Below are 18,969 nucleotides of genomic sequence, written 5' to 3' on the forward strand. Positions count from 1 at the left end.
CAGAGAAACCCTGTCTCAAAAAACCAAACCAAACCAAATAAACAAAAACAGAATTCCCATGAAATTATAGCTGACCTTTCTCAGCCTGTTTCAGTGAGCCCCAACCTAGTGTTTGGGGAGACAGATGGTCTCCCAGAATAGTCTGTCTTGCTGGATGAACAGTTCCAGGGAAGTGAGATCACAGCCCCACACGTAGCCCAGACAGCTGCATTAACTTTCTCATTCTGTATAAACTCTGAGTGTTCCCCTCTGATCTGACATATCTCCCCTTTCAAATGGGAAAGTTGGTGCCCCTGGCTTCATGTGCTGCTAAACAAGAGACATCTGTTGAGGTCAGACTTTGGTCTCTTTCCTGCCTTTTGTCTCTTTACTCTGCCCTCTGAAACCTAACATTCTTGGTAAGTCAACAAAAAAATCCAAAGTTCAGGAAGATTGGTGCCAAACAAGGAAGCCAGCCATATCACATTAAGTTTGTGTTTTAATTCCTTTCCTGTGTAGGAGATCATGTTGCTTTTATCTAACTTGTTCTATTACCAATAAAATCTCAGAAGTCAGATATGTGGTGAAAACCTGATAGGTCAAAGATGCGGCGGAGGAGCAGTCAGCTGACCTTCCCTTTTTTACTGGGGGTCCAGCAAGCACATCTCTCTCCACACATCCCAGACCAAAAAGACCACGAATCTCCAATGCCTCCCTACCCCTTTCTGTGCCTTTTTATCCATGTCCCTGGGTCCTCCATACTCTCTGTGGCTAATTCTTGTAAACTAGTTGCTGACTCTGACCCCTGATCCAAGGTTAATTTTAGTAACACAGTCTTGGAGTTTCACAGTGTGATCAAATATCCTGAACTACCCCTCCTTTTTGTCTAAATAAAAGGAAAGGTTTAGACTCTAATGCAGTAAAACTATATACAGTAAGAACAATTATCAGGTTAGAATTGCATTCACAATGTCCAGTCTATTTGTATTGGTAAATTCAGAGAAAATACTGTGTCGTCTGTTCTATCTTAGTGAGTGCAAAGTTTTATACCTAAACCACTTTCTATCATAACTTGTATTATCAGCCGAAAAATATCCTTTTAGATCTTAAGACATCTTAGATAAACAACTCAAGCTTTTATGTCTTTTAACCTTCATAAACTTTACATAGCTTTTGTGAGTTTTCAAAAATTTGGTGACAATGAAAACAGTGATACTAGAACTATCTAGTCTTCCTCCTCTTCCTCCTCTTCCTCCTCTTCCTCCTCTTCCTCCTCCTCCTCTTCCTCCTCCTCCTCCTCTTCCTCCTCCTCTTCTTCTTCTTCTTCTTCTTCTTCTTCTTCTTCTTCTTCTTCTGCTTTTCGAGACAAGGTTTCTCTGTGGCTTTGGAGCCTGTCCTGGAACTAGCTCTTGTAGACCAGGCTGGCCTCGAACTCACAGAAATCCGCCTGCCTCTGCCTCCCAACTATCTAGTCTTCAAACCCTGTCAGAGACCTGAGAAGAATAAAATATTACTGGAGTAAACAGGAAATGAGGGCACAAACAACTTCCAAAGCTATAGAAATGACAGGAACAGCTGGCCTACTGGACAATCACCCAAGGTTTTTCTGCAATGCTAGGGCATCCATCTTTGACCCACAGGCCTAGAGTATCAGACAGACTTTTCTGTGAAGCAGGAATTTTGAAGGACTGGCTTACTTTGCCTTGGCAAAGTTTGGCAGTCACCTTCTTTTGGATTCTGCTTGTCTAGTTTGGACATCGTATTGTTAGCAGTTGAGGCAAGGGCAGTTTTTTGCCTGGTGACTAACATTGCCACATTTAAAGCAAACTCCATATGGAGGTTCTTTAGTGCCCATTATCTTTTTTGAAGTAGATTGGTGCTGCCAATAACATACATATCACACTGTCATGAAAAGCCTTTTGTTATTAAAACATCTTATTTGCCATATTCTATAGATCTCTGAAGTGTTTGAAGACCACCTATCTGTCTAAATTATATCTGTTTGGCCTTGAAAGCATACACATTTGGTTGTTATAGATGACTAATCACTAACCTGCAATTCTTTCTGTTTTTTAAAAAAAATTTATTTATTTATTTATTTATTTATTTATTATGTATACAATATTCTGTCTTGTGTATGCCTGCAGGTCAGAAGAGGGAACCAGACCTCATTACAGATGGTTGTGAGTCACCATGTGGTTGCTAGGAATTGAACTCAGGACCTTTGGAAGAGGAGGCAATGCTCTTAACCTCTGAGCCATCTCTCTAGCCCTAGCCTGCAATTCTTAATTATCCCAAATAGTTTGTAATAATAGCTTTCAAAGACTAGAACTTTACATTACATTTAAAAATGAGCTGCATAGGTACAGTACCTTAAACAAGAGTAGAAACATATATATAGTACGTGATAACAAAAAACCTTAAATTTGTATCAATATACAAAAATTCATATCAATGTAAAATACTTGAGACTGGTAGTTGCTTTTTAGTAGATTTAAACCTACCCTTTTATCCTATCATTCCTATATCTCCTTTTCTTTTTCCCCATTATATAGGAGACAAAGAAGAATATAAGAAAGAAAAAGAAAGAAATCCTTTAATCCAACCTTCTTTGTTTAGTTTCCTCTCTGGCCATGACACAACTTGCAATTATCCCCCTTAAACAAAGACAAAAACAAAAACAAACCATCCATCCCACCTCTTGGGAACATTGGTGTAGTATTCTTAAAATTATTCCCTATTATCTGGAGGTGATGGCATGTTTAGGGTATCTTGAGAAAATTGAGATAATGGTCAAGTTCTGGGAGAGATATCAGTATCATTTGTTGTCTAATTTCTGTGTGATGGGGAAACTGGAAAGTGCAGGGCTTAGCTGAAGTCCTGACTGGAGTTGTCTGTGAGGCTGGACCATCTAAGCTTAACCGCTATGAAGTTGTCCTGAGCAGTTTGCAGTTCAAAGCTGATCTTTGGGTGGTGTTTGTCAGATTAGTGGTGTTATCACAGTCTAGGTAGATTTATTTTATTTTTTATTTTTATTTTTTGATTTTCGAGACAGGGTTTCTCCAGAGCTTTTGGTTCTTGTCCTGGCCTCTTAGAGACCAGGCTGACCTCGAACTCACAGAGAGTTGCCTATATCTGCCTCCCGAGTGCTGGGATTAAAGGCGTGCACCACCACCGCCCGGCAGTCTAGGTAGATTTATCACTGAAGTTCTGCTCTAACATGCTCTTAGGTGCTGCATCACACACCTGCCCTCACCTAGATAAACAAATCAATGCCAAACAAAGCAGCAACAAAACACCCCTGTTGCCATTTCCCTTTTGAGCCCCTGAGCCTTGCAGTCTTCATTCTCATTAGCCTCCAGGAGTTACAGTTGCTATCCCTTCTGCTAAACAGTTTCAGTTTCTGTGCTTAGTCAGAGAACTCTTCCCAAACATGTGATACCTCTCCTTTTGAGCTATGCTTTTCCTTCTGTTTTCTTGAAGTTCCCTACACATACTCTGAGTGGTTGCAAGTCTAGTAAACAATAAGCCATTTCCATGCAGCATTTTTAATTACTCTCTCCCTGAAGCCAGTCCTTAAGTGACATACCAGACATTTTCATCTGGATCACCTTAATATTTTCAGTCTTGATGCTAACATGGTGCCTGAAAAATGTAAGAGGCTGAACAAACGGAAGCAGCCAACTTTTTAGCTCATCGTGGAGAAGGAATTAATCCAAAGAGAGAAAGAAAAGTTTCCGGAGCGTACCATCCACTCAGAGTAAATCTGCTTTTTACCTTTGTATCCTCCTCAAAGAGCCTAGTATACAGGAGATTCTTAGGGTATCTGTGAGAGTTGCAATGGGAAAAAACCTAACTCCTAAGAAGAGAAAATTTAAGAGTCCTCCAGAAATAATGAGAGATTTTAGATGACATTTCTTTGTAGCTTGATAAGTGATCGAGGTGAGGAACATTAAAAACATAGTTCAGAGGGGATGGAGAGGCAGCCCAGCAGTTGCTACTCTTCCAGAGGAACCAAGTTTGGTTCTCAGCACCCATATTGTACCCCACAACTGTCTGTAGCTCCACTTCCAAGAGACTATGCCCTCTTCTATCTCTTTGACACAAGATCACACATGATGCACGAGACAGATGCAGGCAAAATATTCGAACACATAAAATAAGTATACTGGGGGAGGGGAGGATTCAAGCTTTGCCCTGCCCTGGCACCACAGTTGTGAGAGGTTAGCAGGGAGCAGTCAGGGAAGGGGTTAGAGCAAGAGAGACAACATCCCCACCTAGCAGCTGGGACTCTAAGGAGCGAGCACCCTGACCTTACAGATGGCATGCAATCATGAAATAACACTCAATTTGTCATCTCCTTTGATCAAGGAGGTGATGTAGTGGGAAAGGACAAGAGAGGAGAGCCCAGGAGTCCCCTGTGACCCTGCCACAGATTTGGTGGCATCTTGAGAGAATACTGTCACTTCCCTCTGGTTAATAAACCTGCCGAAGCTGTTCTTCCTCCCTTCAGCAGTTCTCACTCACTGCCATCTGCAATGGGCTCCATGGACCCTCTACAGGTCTGGTCACCGTCTCTATTCCTCTCCCACTTTTCTTCTTTAAGATTGTTCTTCCATCTCACAATTATGTGACAAATTCGAGCCGGGCGGTGGTTGCGCACGCCTTTAATCCCAGCACTCGGGAGGCAGAGGCAGGCGGATCGCTGTGAGTTCGAGGCCAGCCTGGTCTACAAGAGCTAGTGCCAGGACAGGCTCCAAAGCTATAGAGAAACCCTGTCTCGAAAAACTAAAAATAAATAAATTAATTAAAAAAAGCAATTATGTGACAAAGTCAACAAATACCTTTTATTTTATTAGCATGCTTTAGTAATAACACTCTCTTGCCATGCTTTTGAAACTTTAATAATTGAACATAAATAAAAGTAAGGTTTTCAGGAACTGGAAAGATGGTTGAGGAACTAAAGGCCGTTGACACACAAGCCTGTGACTTGAATTTGGTCCTGGGAATCCATGGACCAAATTCAAAGAGGCAAAGGAGGAAGAAAAGAACCAACTTTACTTCACAAAGGTGCCCTTTGACTTCCACAGTTTTCTGTGCACATGCATATCCCACTATCACACACACACACACACACACACACTAAAAGTAAATAAAAATAAATTAACCTAAAACAGAAGAAAAACTTCAGGGTTGGAACCTCTGTCCATATACCGTGGAGGGTGGAGCTGAATTAGCTGCCCAGACTCATTGAAGCCCAGAGGATCTGAGTGGATCCCAGATGTCAAGCACTGAGCCTTTTATACGGTTGAGTCTTGGTTTTCATTTGTTTGATTGACCGTACCCTGGATCCTTTCCTCTCAGAGTGAGAAAGTATTCAGCTTGTTGCTTTCTTTTACAGGAACCTACAGTTATGAGACCTTGGATATTTTAGAGACTTTGGGAATTTAGAGAGACTGAACTGTGTAAGAAAGTTGTGAATGTATTACGAACTATGGATGGGGCAGAGTGAAGAATGTTCTTCCCATTAGGGGCTTTCCAGAAAAAAAATGCATCAGCTATGATGAGTGAATTCGCTTGAAAGCAAAAACATGAAGGGAAGGCCCTGGTATGTCCACATTATCTCTGAGGGAAAGGCAAAGGCCTGAGAGAAATATTCTTGGCTCTTTTCACATGATCAAAGATGACAAGACATAACACTAGGTGCTGTGCTTGTACTTGCTTACGCTAGCTGTAAACGTCACCTTATGTTCTGTTTGCCTTAACAATAAAAACGAGAAGAGCTTTGTTGGCTCTCTTCTTGATGTCAGATGCCTGGGTCCCCAGGTTATCCTCCACATCAGACCTTGGGCAAATTCCTTCGGTCCTTGGAGATAGTCTCACTGATTGCTGGTCAAAGGACAAGTGTCACCCAATGTGGGGCTCGAAGAGCAGGGTGGAGATCCCAAAATCATCCATGCAGAAAGATACCCAGGAAATCGTGCATAATATAGGGGTTCAATACTGAGACCACCAGGGGAACAAAACTGGGGCAAAACCAAAGTGAGAGTGTGGAAGTTAAGCCCAAGGACTGTTACAAACCATTAAGAGCTTTATTTAAAACCTCTGGAGTAGGAACCTCCAGGGAGGACGGTCAGGTTCTGCATATGCACATCCAAACACACTGTTACTGTGTTAATGTCCCACAGGGGACATTACAGGGGACAGATGGGAAAGAGGTGGTGTGGCCTTTCCAAGAGCTCCCCACAGGGGAGAGGTCTTTCCCCTGCAGATCTGGTCCCTTCCTAACTTAATCTCTTCAGCTCTGTAGTCAAATCCTCAGCTGCATCAGAGACGGGGGACCTGTTAATGAAAGTAAAACTGAAAAAAAGAAATATGAAATATTTGAAACAGAAAATGGAGGAGCTTGAGCCAAAACCAGATGAGAGTTCATCCGAGGGGTCCTTTGGGAGTCCTCCCAAAGAAAAGCCCTCCTCCGGAATGGGGAGGAGGGCTCGACATTTGCTGCAGGGATAATAGGGCAAGGAGATTGGACATGAACGGAGAGGTAGCCCTGGTATGATGGTTTGGATGTAATCAAGTCTGGTTTGGTGCACTAAAGTTTGGGGGGGAGATGACTGCACCCTTCAAGGCCCCCTTTCCTATTAGCAATATTTCACAGAGCAACTCAGAATCTTATGTGGATTTGTGGCCAAATTACAGGGTAATCTAAGGAAAACTATACCCCAAGCTGATCCCAGGGATTGTCTTCTGAATAGGCTGGCTTTTGATAATACCAGTGCAGATAGTCAAAGGGTTATTATATGTCCTTTTCGAGCTGCAGGGGAATCTTTGGGAGATTATGCCCTCAACCAGAAAGGAAAATAAATAAAATAAAATGTTTTAATTATGGCAACATGGGTAACATGAAAAGGGATTTTTTTTTTTAAAAAAAGGCGATTATATAATGTGAAAGAGGCAGCAGATTATGCCCCTGATGTAAAAAAGGAACGAATTGGGCTAATAATGTAGTTCTAAAATGATAAACAAAGTGAGCCTCTATCTGATTTGAGAAACTCAGCAAAGGGCCCCTCCCCAGAACCCTGTTCAGCAATACAGGGAAATAAACAGAATTAAGATGGGGAAAACTTGCAGCTCAGTTACTCTTAGCAATGCACCTGCTGACTTAAAAGGGATATATATATATATATATATATATATATATATATATATATATTTAAATTCCCAGTCAAAATGTCCCAATTTTATAAGCTGGGATATTTGGCCCTCTCCCAGTAGGCTCTATGAGGCCCCTATTGGAAAGAAGCAGTTGTACTCTTTAAGGGTTAAATGTCCGAGTCCCCAAATTAATGATTCGGCTCGCACAGGTTCATGGCATCCGTAGACAAAGCGCTCCATCTGCAGGCTGGAGAAGGAATTGCTCGAAGGCTCTATTACCATACATAATTCCTAAGGCCACGCCTCTCCTAGGGCTGGCGATTTTGGCAGATTAACACTCAGATTTGGCATAATACTTTAATTGCCGTTCAGAGAGATGTGCGGTGTGGATAAGGGAACGTCAGTCCCAGAGCTTATTGGATACTGGCGTTGAAATGAAATGTCAGTCATTGCCTTCAAACACGGGCCTACTAATTGGTTTTTCGAGACAGGGTTTCTCTGTGGTTTTGGAGCCTGTCCTGGAACTAGCTCTTGTAGACCAGGCTGGTCTCGAACTCACAGAGATCCGCCTGCCTCTGCCTCCCGAGTGCTGGGATTAAAGGCGTGCGCCACCACCGCCCGGCTCGGGCCTACTAATTGGACCAAGGTAGAGAAACCCATTCAGGTCTCCCATGCAGGGACTTCGTCCCAAATGTGGCGGAGATGGACTCTTTTAAATGCCTTGGGCCGGAAAAACAACACGCTATTTTAAAGCCTTTGGTATTTGATTTGACCATAAATGTGGGGAGGAGACCCGATGCAACAACGGAGAACTGTGCTTACAGTAAATAATAGGAGAAGCCTTTTTGATGGGGTGCATGTGCGCATGTGGAGGAGGGGCATTGACCCAGGACGGCCCTCAAACGCTGGCTGGCATCCCTGCCAGGAGATAATCCTTAGCCTCCAGGGGCTTATCCTCCCTTCCTAAGCGGTCACTGCCTTTGTCTCTTATATTTGTCCTGTTTCTTAATTATGGTCTTGGCTTTGACCCTGACCCTCATTCCCAGGCTTGTATCACAAAGTGCACACCTGATACAGGTCTTTCTAGGGGAGCACTCCTCCTCGTGGGCAAAGTTCCGAGCTCAGATGAATGACTTGATGACACTTTCATTGTACAATCGGTTCATTGTGGGAAAATTATATATGTATATATATACACATATACACGTATATGTGCACACATATAATTTTATGTATTTATATCTACATATATACACATATATGCACACATGTAATTTCATATATGTATATGTGTATATATATGTATGTATACACACACACACACACTCCTGGTACTTAAAATATTTGCTCATTTAAATTCAAATACCGAAAATAAGACCAGGTTTGTGAGTGGCCCCAGAAGCATCTCAGGGGTGATTCAAATGTCTTTGAAATGGAACAGTGGTGACATCTGGTGACCACTCAGCACTCTCTGCCTTTCTGTGTCAGAAAGTTTTGAATGCCAATCCACTAACAGACTTTATAACTTGAGGTGACCAAAACAAATGATCCACCAAGTCTTTCATTTTAAAATGTAGATCATTTGGAGAATGTTAAAGAAAAGTCAAAAAGTTGAGGGATAGTTAAAAAAAAAGACTTTTTTGGCAATTACTTTATATATGAACTTTTTGACTACTTTCGTGTATTCTTCCTCTTTAACTCCAAGCTACTTGTGAATTTGAGAATGTTCCTTTTCTCTAGAACATACGTAGTTATGACTTTACTTTCTAAGTTGTTAGATGAGTTTCCCGGTCGGGGCTACTGTGATTATTCGCTCGGGATAATCCACAGGGGAGGTTAGTGTGTTGTCACAGTCCTGGCTACCTGGAGAGGAACTGCTGAATTATTAACATTGCTCTACATGCTATTTTGAATAAGATAAAGAGCTATAAACAACGATTTTCTCCTGTGTTCTGAGGTTATACAGGTTGATATGATAAGTTGAAAAAAATTCCTATACACAAGAGACATAATAAAATATCCTTAACTATTAGCATGCTTCCCCAGAATATTGGCCAAAGTCAAGAAGCTAGCCTGCTTAAAGATGTCTTTGGGAATGTTTTACATACATATATCAAAATGTGTATCAAAATCATAATGAGACTTATTATTTTGTACAGTTATATATGCTACTGAAAATTAAAGTTGTATTAAGGAAAGTATGTTCAATGACAAATTTCACTTCGGATTGCCTGGGTAAACTCACTTGTTACTCTGCCTTCAGATTGCCTGGGTAAACTCACTTGTTACTCTGTCTTCAGATTGCCTGGGTAAACTCACTTGTTACTCCGTCTCTAGAAAACGGCTTGCTCTTCTCAAGTACACTCTGGATTCTTCCTTCTAAACTTGCTACTTCTTATTTCACAGATGAAGCAAAGCATCACAAGGCTGTGCACATGGGACCTGATCAAATAGGTTTTTTATACTAATTATTGCTCATTTCAAAAATAAATGACATATAGTCATGAGGACCCTAGAGCCTCACCCTTGCCCAGGTTACTGATTCTGTCGGCATAACCCTTACCCTCTCTGTGCTGGAAGCAGCTACATGTTCCAAACTATAAGGTTATCCATAATTTTTTCCAGGCTCTACAAATAATTCATTCTAGGTCTTCACAATTCTTTGTCCTCCACATGTGTGTTCATCTGGGACTGCCCGGGCCCTTGGGTCACAGGAACATGCAGGAACATACAGGAACATGCAGGCACATGCAGGAACATATATGAACATGCAGGCACATACATGAACATACATGAACATACACGAACATGCAGACACATACTTTAGCCCCCTCTCTCTTCACTCACAGCTGTCCAAGGGCACTCAGTGGCACACTCCAACTTACAGTGCTGCTGGATTTCTGCAAGCAAAATCCATTAACCAAAAATCAGACAAAACAGCAACAACAAACTCAACATAGTTCTGCGATGTCCCAATTGCTCTAAATTAGATACTAGACCACTTCCCTGGGGAATTACTCCCCGAGGAAGAGAACCAAATGATCTTTGATAAATGGATATTACTTTAGTTCTGGAATTTGGCAAGCAAAAATATGTTTGTATTTCCATAGATACTTTCTCAAATGTAACATGGGTAACATCTCAACCTGGAGAGCATGCTGTTCATGCCATACCACACTTACGGGCTTGCTTTGCCTCTGTGGGTTGATAATCACAACGGATAATGGCCCTGCCTACCTATCTCATATGGTCCAGCATTTTTACAACACTTTCATGTTACACACAAAACCGAGATACCATATAACTCTGCAGGATAAGCCATTGTAAAACACAAACACTGCACCATTGAATGCTATTTCCAAACCGAAAAGGGGACTAGAAGGGATAGACTGTAAGACACAGCAACTCTGGTTATCTAGAGTATTCTATACATTAATTTTGAATTGTTACAGGATAATGGCCTTTCTCCAAGAGAGATTCTCTTTTCTAATAGTTCAAAGGACCTGATGTCATCACTAACTCCTGCTTGGTGGTCTACCTTCGGTTCTCAAGACCCAGAAAAGAGACATGATAAGCTATGGGGTAAAGGTTTTATTTGTGTCATTTCAGAAGTAGCAAACAACTTTCAACTCCCTCAGTGCAGAATGTGAATCCAATAGAAAATGTATCAAGACCGCTTGGAAGAAACTTTCCCAGGAAGCTGAACAAATTCTTCATCAGTTGCAACCTTGCCTTTCTCTTTAGTCCTGGTGATGATGGCCTTGGCTCATATTAAGTCCTGTGCCCCGCAGATCACCTTGGAGGGAGAAGCCAATTTTGAAAATTTCTGTTATCTTAGAGTGTTACTACAACTGTACCATAAAATAGCAAAAAACAGCATGTTTATAGCCAAACAGGTGGTAGGAAAACCAGATGGCCGAATGCCTCTGATCAAACCAGACAAAATAATACTGACTTGGTATCTCCAACTTTTCTCTGCAATATTCTGATTTAGGGAACCATACCTGCCCAAAGTGGCAGATGACTATTCATGATTACCTCCTAGTAAGAGACTTCTATCTCCTAGGGTACAGGTTATATGGGTACCTGAGACCCCAATGTTTGGCTCCAACTGGCACAACCGGGGTTCCAAAGAGAAAATACTTTTGCCTCCCAGGTGCATCTAACATTAATGAGTTTTTCCAAGGGAACTTAATGGGGCTTGGATACTTACAGTGGCTTTTTATAATCAGACAGGAGATAACAATCAGTCATCTGCAGATATGGCTACTCTCTTTTCAGTTACTACCCACATACCAACTAATGATGTGCTTAATCCTTGTAACCTGGAAGGCTGGGGGCTGGGGAAGGAGCTCCCTACAGGCTGGGCATTCCTCTGCAATAATCATACTTTTACAGCTTTTTCAAAGGAGTTTCATGAGTCTGTGGTTTGGGTTGGATGGTGCCCATCCTGTTCGAACTGCCTATGCATCCCCCAGGGCATGCCCGGGCTCTCCCTGCTGACAGTGGTGATAACCCTCATGTGTTGGATCTGACTGTTGCTGTTCCTGCAGCAGTGCTCCTCCTCCCTATACCCAGACTGTGTGGCCAGGATGCAGAAGAAGATAGGGAAGATGGCATGTGTCTTCATAAAAACTATTAATGTTACCTCTACCATACTGTCAGAGATCGGGAACTGAATGAAGTGAGAAGGGCAGTCCTCCAAAGTCGAACAACAATGATTATCTACTGACAAAAAACTGCATTGGCTGGCACGTGCTGCTTTAGTATTTCAGACTTTTCACACAATGCACAAGGTCAGTTAGATTTCATACACAAAGAATTAGAATTTCTGTTATATATATATATATTTTGGTCATGGTGGTCTGCAAGGACCATGCCTTTTGTGGGCCTACCTTGTTAGTATTGTTAATAATCATGTGCCTACCAATAATTGTCCAATATATACAAAATTGGACATTGAAGCTGTTTCAAACTGTGCATGTGTGTTTTGTTCTTTGACATTCTGCAAAGCAACGAGGGGGGACTTGTGGAAGCCTTTATAAAGAAGCTGCGAACGTACTGTGGATGGAGCAGAGTGAAGAAAGTTCTTTCCACAAGGTGGCCTTCTAGAAAGAATTGCATAAACTCTGTTGACTAAATGCATATGAAACCAAGGATGTGAAGGGAATACCCTGGCGTGTTGTGGAATAACCTTTTTGTACATTGTGAAGATGTATCTCTCTGATTGCTTTAATAAATGAGTCTGTGGTTTAATAAAAAGCTGAAGGGCCAATAGCTAGGCAGGACTTCCAGGCACAGTGAGGACGCTGGGAAGAAGGGCAGAAATGCCAGGAGAGGCAGAGAAAGCAGAATGGGCAATATGGAGATGAGGTAATAAAGCCACAAGGTGGAAAGTAAATTAATTAAAATGGGCTAATTTAAGTTATAAGACCTGGCTGGTCAGAAACAAACCTAAGATGTCAGCTGAGCTTTTGTAATTAATAAGAAGTCTCTGTGTGGTCATTTGGGAGATGGCAGGTGGGAAAAAAATTGCCTACAAATGGCATCCAACGTGGGGCATGTATTTCCACATAAGATCCAGGAAAGCTTAAAAATGTTCCAAACACTCAAAATGGAGCCAAACACAGCTTCCTAGTCCCACAGTCTCTCATGAATGCCAAGGTCCAGAGTTGCATCTCCTGGCTGATGCCTGCAGGCTTGAACTGAGCTGCACACAGCAGTTTAAGTTTTACTCATGCAGACAGAAATTGTTACAGACAAGCAGTAAAGTAGGTTCAGACAAAAGATAAAATAAAATAAACCAACCCCACCCCAAAACCTAAACTTCTAGACAGGTTAAAGTGTGTTTAATAATGTTCATAGGCTTAAGAAAAAAAGAAAAAGGATATAGACAGTCATAAAAATAGTTTAAAATAATAAACTAAAGTCTTTAAAGAGAGTAAAGTAATATTAATAAAAAGAATAAGCCACATAAGGATGGGAAATATTATAATTCATGAGTCTGAACCTTATGTGGTGCTTTGTTAATTTTAAATTTTTTGATTGCTAATGATCAAACAATAGCTGCTGAGAGACACTGATTTATGGAAAAGACTAAATTAAACTAACCTAACTGTTTCAAAAACATCTTAACTTCAATGGAAGTAAAAAAATATGTTACATTGGGGAAGAGGTTATGCTTTCCACAGAAAGCAAAAGGCTGTGGATTCAGTCAAGGTTGACAGAGATCAGATTTGATCAGAGGAGACCCCCCTGAAAATTCTGACTACAATCATAAAGAAATAAACCTAGCAAAACTACAAGACAGGTGACATATATTTTGCCTGCTCAAACATAAAACAGAAATCATCTTTGGCTGACTGTGTACAACACACAGTTCATACTTGTGTTAATGCAGATATATATATATATATATATATATATATATATATATATATATATCCATTGAAAGTTTGTTTATTTTCAGAGCAAGGAGACCAAGCACCAATGAAAACAGATGGCCCAGGTGATCCAGCCTCTCAGAGTGTCTCTGTTGTAGTTTCCTCAGAGTTCTGCCTCCAAAACAATTTCAAGTCTCCTGGTTGAGATGGTCCAGCCTCACAGACTACTCCAGCCAGGACTTCAGATAAGCCTTGCATTTTCCTGTTACACAGAGACTGGACAACAAATGATACAGCTAGCCCTCCTAGGACTTGACCATTATCTCAATTTTCTCAGGGTTACCTATAGATGCCAATACCCCCAGACAACATGAAACAGTATGGAGAACACAATATCCACATTCCCAAAAGGTGGCAGGGGTGGTTTTTGGTCATTGGGTGGGCTATGGATATTTGTCATCATTTAGGGGGCTTGGTTACAACTTATTACTGGTCATGGTCAGGAAGAAATCTAAAGAAGATTAGATTCAAGGATCTCTTTCAAAAGGGAAAAAGGGGATTATGATATAGAAATGATGAGATAAAAGAATAGATTGTTGAGTTTACTTTTGAACAACCACTAGACTCAAATATTTTACATTGGTATGGATTTTGGCATAGTGATACAAATTTAAAGTTATTTTTGTTATACTGAAGTATGTTTCTAGTCTTGTTTGAAGTGTTATGCTTATGAAGCTCTTTTAAAAATGTAATACATAATTGAAAATGCAGTTTGATAGTCATCTGTAATAATCAAACTTGTAGTTGTGTTAGGTATGTTTTCAAGGTCATACAGAGATATATTTTAGATAGACAGGTGATCTTCAAACACCTCAAAGACCTACAGAATATGGCATATAAAATGTTTTAATAATAAGACTTTTCTTGATGGTGAGACATGTCTGCTCCTGGCAGCACTAATTTACTTCCAAAAAGGATGATGGATATTGAAAAACTTCCAGTTGGAGTTTACTTTCTTTGTGACAAAAGCTAGTCATTTGGGAAAGAAAACTGCTTCAACTGCTGATAATATGCTGTCCAAACTGGACAAGCAGGAGTGTCAAACTTAGCCAAGACAGGGTAGTACAGTCCTTCAAAAATTTCCTGCTTCACAAAAAAGTCTGCCAGATATTCTAGACCTGTAGGCTGAAGTTGGATGTGCCAAGGAACTTTGGGGTAACTGTCCAGACAGCCAGATGTCTCCATCATTTCTATAGTTTTGTAAGTTGCTTCCTCTGTACTTCCTGAGATGATATTATATCCTTCTTGAGTCTCTGATAGAGTTGAGGACCAGATAGTTATAGTTACAGTTTCCATTATTCATGATAAAAAGTAAATTAGGTACAAAACTTTGGACTCATCAAGAGAGGATAGATAATGGAGTATTTCTCTAAATTTACCAAATACTAATGGATATTGTGAATGTAATACTTACTTGGTAGTTGTTCTTATTATACACAGTTCATTTGTTAGCATTAATGCTTTTCCTTTCTATTTAGATAATACCTGATAATTGTTATTATTATATATAGTTTTATTATGTTAAAACCTTCCCTTTTTATTTAAACAAAAGGGGGAAATCTTGTGGAATAATCTTTCTATACACTGTGAAGATGTGTCACTCTGATTATCTTAATAAAAAGCTGAACAGCCAATAGCTAGGCAGGATTTCCAGTTACAAAGGACACTGTCACAAGTCAGAAAGTAGATTAATAGAAATGGGTTAATTTAAGTTATAAGAGCTAGTCAGAAACAGGCCTAAGCTATTGACTGAGCTTTCATAATAAATAGGAAGTCTCTGCGTGGTTATTTGGGAGCTGGCAGGTGGGACAGAAAAATCCACCTACACTGGCATTTCCACAGTATCTCTGAGGGAAAGGCAAAGGCCTGGGTGGAATATTCTTGGCTCTTTTCACACGACTAAAGATGATAAGACACGACACCAGGTGTATTTCCTCACTGTCCTTGTATTCACTTAAGCTAGCTGAAAATCTCCTGTAAACATCATCTCATATTTTGCTTGCTTTTTAAATGTATTTTTAAAATTTTTTTCCATTTAAAATTTCCACTTCCTCCCCTCCTCCCATTCCTCTTCCCCTCCCCTCTCCAGTCCTAAGAGAGGGCAGGGTATCCTGCCCAGTGAGAAGTCCAAGGCCCTCTCCCCTCCACACCTCCTAGGAAGGTGTGCATCCAAGCAGACTAGGATCCCCAAAAGCCAGTACATGCAGTAGAAACAAGTCCCAGTGCAATTATCAATGGCTTCTCAGTCAGCCCCCATTGTCAGCCACATTCAGAGAGTCTGGTTTGATCACATGCTTGTTCAGTCCCAGTCCAGCTGGAGTTGGTGGGCTCCCATTAGATCAGGCACACTGTCTCAGTGGATGGACCAATCCCTCGCGGTCCTGACTTCCTTGCTCAACTTCTCCCTGCTTCTGCTCTTCAACTGAACCTTGGGAACTCAGTCCAGTGCTCTGATGTGGGTCTCTGTCTCTGTCTCCATCCATCTCCAGATGAAGATTCTATGGTGATATTAGAGATATTCATCATTGTGGCTATGGGACAAGGCCAGTTCAGGCACCCTCTCCTTTACTGCCCAGGATCCTAGCTGGGGTCATCCCCGTGGACACCTGGGATCCCCTCTAGAGCCAAGGCTCTTGCCAACCCTAAAATGGCTCCCTTAATGTAGATATCTTCTTCCCTGCTCCTATATCTGCCCTTCCTCCATCTCAACCCTCCCACTCCCCCAAGCTCTCCCCAATCCTTCCCTTCTCCCTTCTCTCTCCCCATCTCCCCTTCCCCCTACACCGCTCCCAACCCCATGCTCCCAACTTTTGCCCTGCAATCTTGTCTGCTTCCAGTTTCCAGGAGGATCTATATATGTTTTTCTTTGGGTTCATCTTATTATTTACCTTCTGTAGGATCACGAACATAGTTTATTAAACAAAGGCTCAATGTCCTTTGTTTATGGCTAGAATCCACTAATGAGTGAGTACATACTATATTCATCTTTTTGGGGTCTGGGTTACCTCACTCAGGATAGTGTTTTTTTTTATTTCCATCCATTTGCATGCAAAATTCAAGATGTCTTTGCTTTTTACCGCTGAGTAGTACTCTAATGTGTGGATGTGCCACACTTTCTTTATTTTGCTTGCTTTAATAATAAGAATGAGAAGTGCTTTGTTGCCGCTACCCTTGAGCTCAAATGTCTGGAGTCCCCCATATAACAGATCTTTGGCAAATTCCTTTGATCCTTGGATACTTAACCTACCTGGTCATGGTGCAGGTCAACCAAGAGACCTTGTTCTCCATTATCCAGCGATAAAGGAGCACCCACCTTAGGGACTGATACCCACACAAGGGGATAGGTTGTTCACCCCAAGGTGTCAGGTTGCCCACCCTGAGGTGGTGGGCTGACCACCCTAGGTGCTGGGATGTCCATCACAGGAGCCTGGGCCCACTGCCATGAGAGACAGCTTGTGTTCTTACTGGACTGAGGACACACCTACCTGAGCACAGGGTGAGCAGTGGTTGTAGGCACCTCTGTGCACATGGTGGCATCCTGTGATGGTTTTGCGGCAGGAAGGACATTAGGCATCTCATCCCCTCAAGCTGGACTAGGGAAAAGCCACCAGGAAATGTACAACAGTCAGGGTTCCTAACGGAGGCAGTGACCCTGTGACTCTTAGCTGACATCATTTATTTTCTTTGGGTTTATGATCAGGGAGAGCTGGGATGTGAAACAGAGAAGCCATGATGATAACCACTCCGTACCTAGTGAGGTCCCATCTATTAACTTTCGTCATTTAAACTTATACTTTAAGATTACACCAGCTGTTTTTCTGTGACTCTGTGGCTTCCCATTTTATTTGGCTAATCTGCAACTGCCAAAATGTTGCTTTGTTTTTTTCTTTTTTAATTTTATTTATTATGTATACAATATTCTGTCTGTGTGTATGCCTGCAGGCCAGAAGAGGGCACCAGACCTCATTACAGATGGTTGTGAGCCACCATGTGGTTGCTGGGAATTGAACTCAGGACCTTTGGAAGAGCAGGCAGCGCTCTTAACCTCTGAGCCATCTCTCCAGCCCACGTTGCTTTTTTTTTTCCATTTCATTTGTTACTTGTTTTTCTAGAGCTGTGTACCTGCTGCGGCTACTTCAGGACAGTAGAAACATTGGCTCTATAGAATTAAGGTCAGATTATTTCTAGAGAGAAGTATATATAGTAAATAAATAAAATTTCAGCCAGTTTCTTTCTTTCAGACTGTTCTTCCAGAGGTCCTGAGTTCATTTCCCAGCAACCACATGGTGGCTCACAGCCATCTGTAATGAGATCTGGCGCCCTCTTCTGGCCAGCAGGCATACATGGAGGCAGAATGTTGCATACATAATAAATAAAAAATCTTTAAAAAAAAAAAAAGCAAACCATAAAGTCTTTAGAGGGACCCAGGGATTTACACCATCGGCAAACTACTTTCCACATGCTTAAAGCCACCGTTCAGACTTTGGTACAGCATTATATTAAACTAAAATTTAATTTAAATTAAAATTAAGTTAAAAAGTCATTCCACAACAAGGTATGGTGGCCATGCCTTTAATTCCTGCACCCAGGAAGCAGATGTAGTGGATCTCTGTAAGTTTGAGGCCAGTCTGATCTCTGAGTGAGACCCTGACTCTCTCTAATCTCTGCATCTAGACTAGCTCTGGATCTCTATAATAGTCACCATATGTTAAAAAAGAAGTTATTATCATGAGGGGTGAGCTACATGGATCTATAGCTCTGTGGGTAAGGGTTTAGCATACAATTAGAAATTACGTTGGCTCACAAAAATGGCCACCTGCATGCGATTCTGCCTTAATTGCAAGCAATCTCACTGGATTCTGAGGCGCGATACTGGACAGAGTATGGTAGATTACGGGAACAGCTATGGGAAAGTTGTCATCTGCGTTGGGGTGAGGTTTTCTGGTGATGTGGCTGCTTCGGGATCACCTATGCTCTGTAAGGAAGCCTAGTAAACTCATTGGTTCTGCAATGTGGACTTCGGGCTGGGAGGGGGTTACTTCCGGTGGGCATTGTTCTAACAGAACCTTAGCTGCTGAGGGTTAGCTGGCTCATAGGGAAATACTTCGACTAAATTGGAGAAGATCTAGTTCTATATGTGTCTTTGTGAAAATGGTTGCATAAACCCATCTTCCCCACTTCAAATGGGCCGTTAGTTAAGTTAAAACGGCTTCCAGGTTTGATTTGGGATAACCGGGGCAGGCTGTGTAACAGCTGTGACGGCACAGTTGGATTACTCTGGTGTCACTGTTTTTCATAGAGGTAATCTTTTTATTCCCCGTGTTCACTTACTGTCTATTTATCTGGGAGATGGGTACGCATTGCGTTAAGGTGCACACATGGAGGTCAG

This window comes from Microtus oregoni, unplaced genomic scaffold, assembly GCF_018167655.1.
Source record: "Microtus oregoni isolate MIOR12 unplaced genomic scaffold, Mior012 000016F_ref0000370, whole genome shotgun sequence".
Taxonomy (NCBI): Eukaryota; Metazoa; Chordata; class Mammalia; order Rodentia; family Cricetidae; genus Microtus; species Microtus oregoni.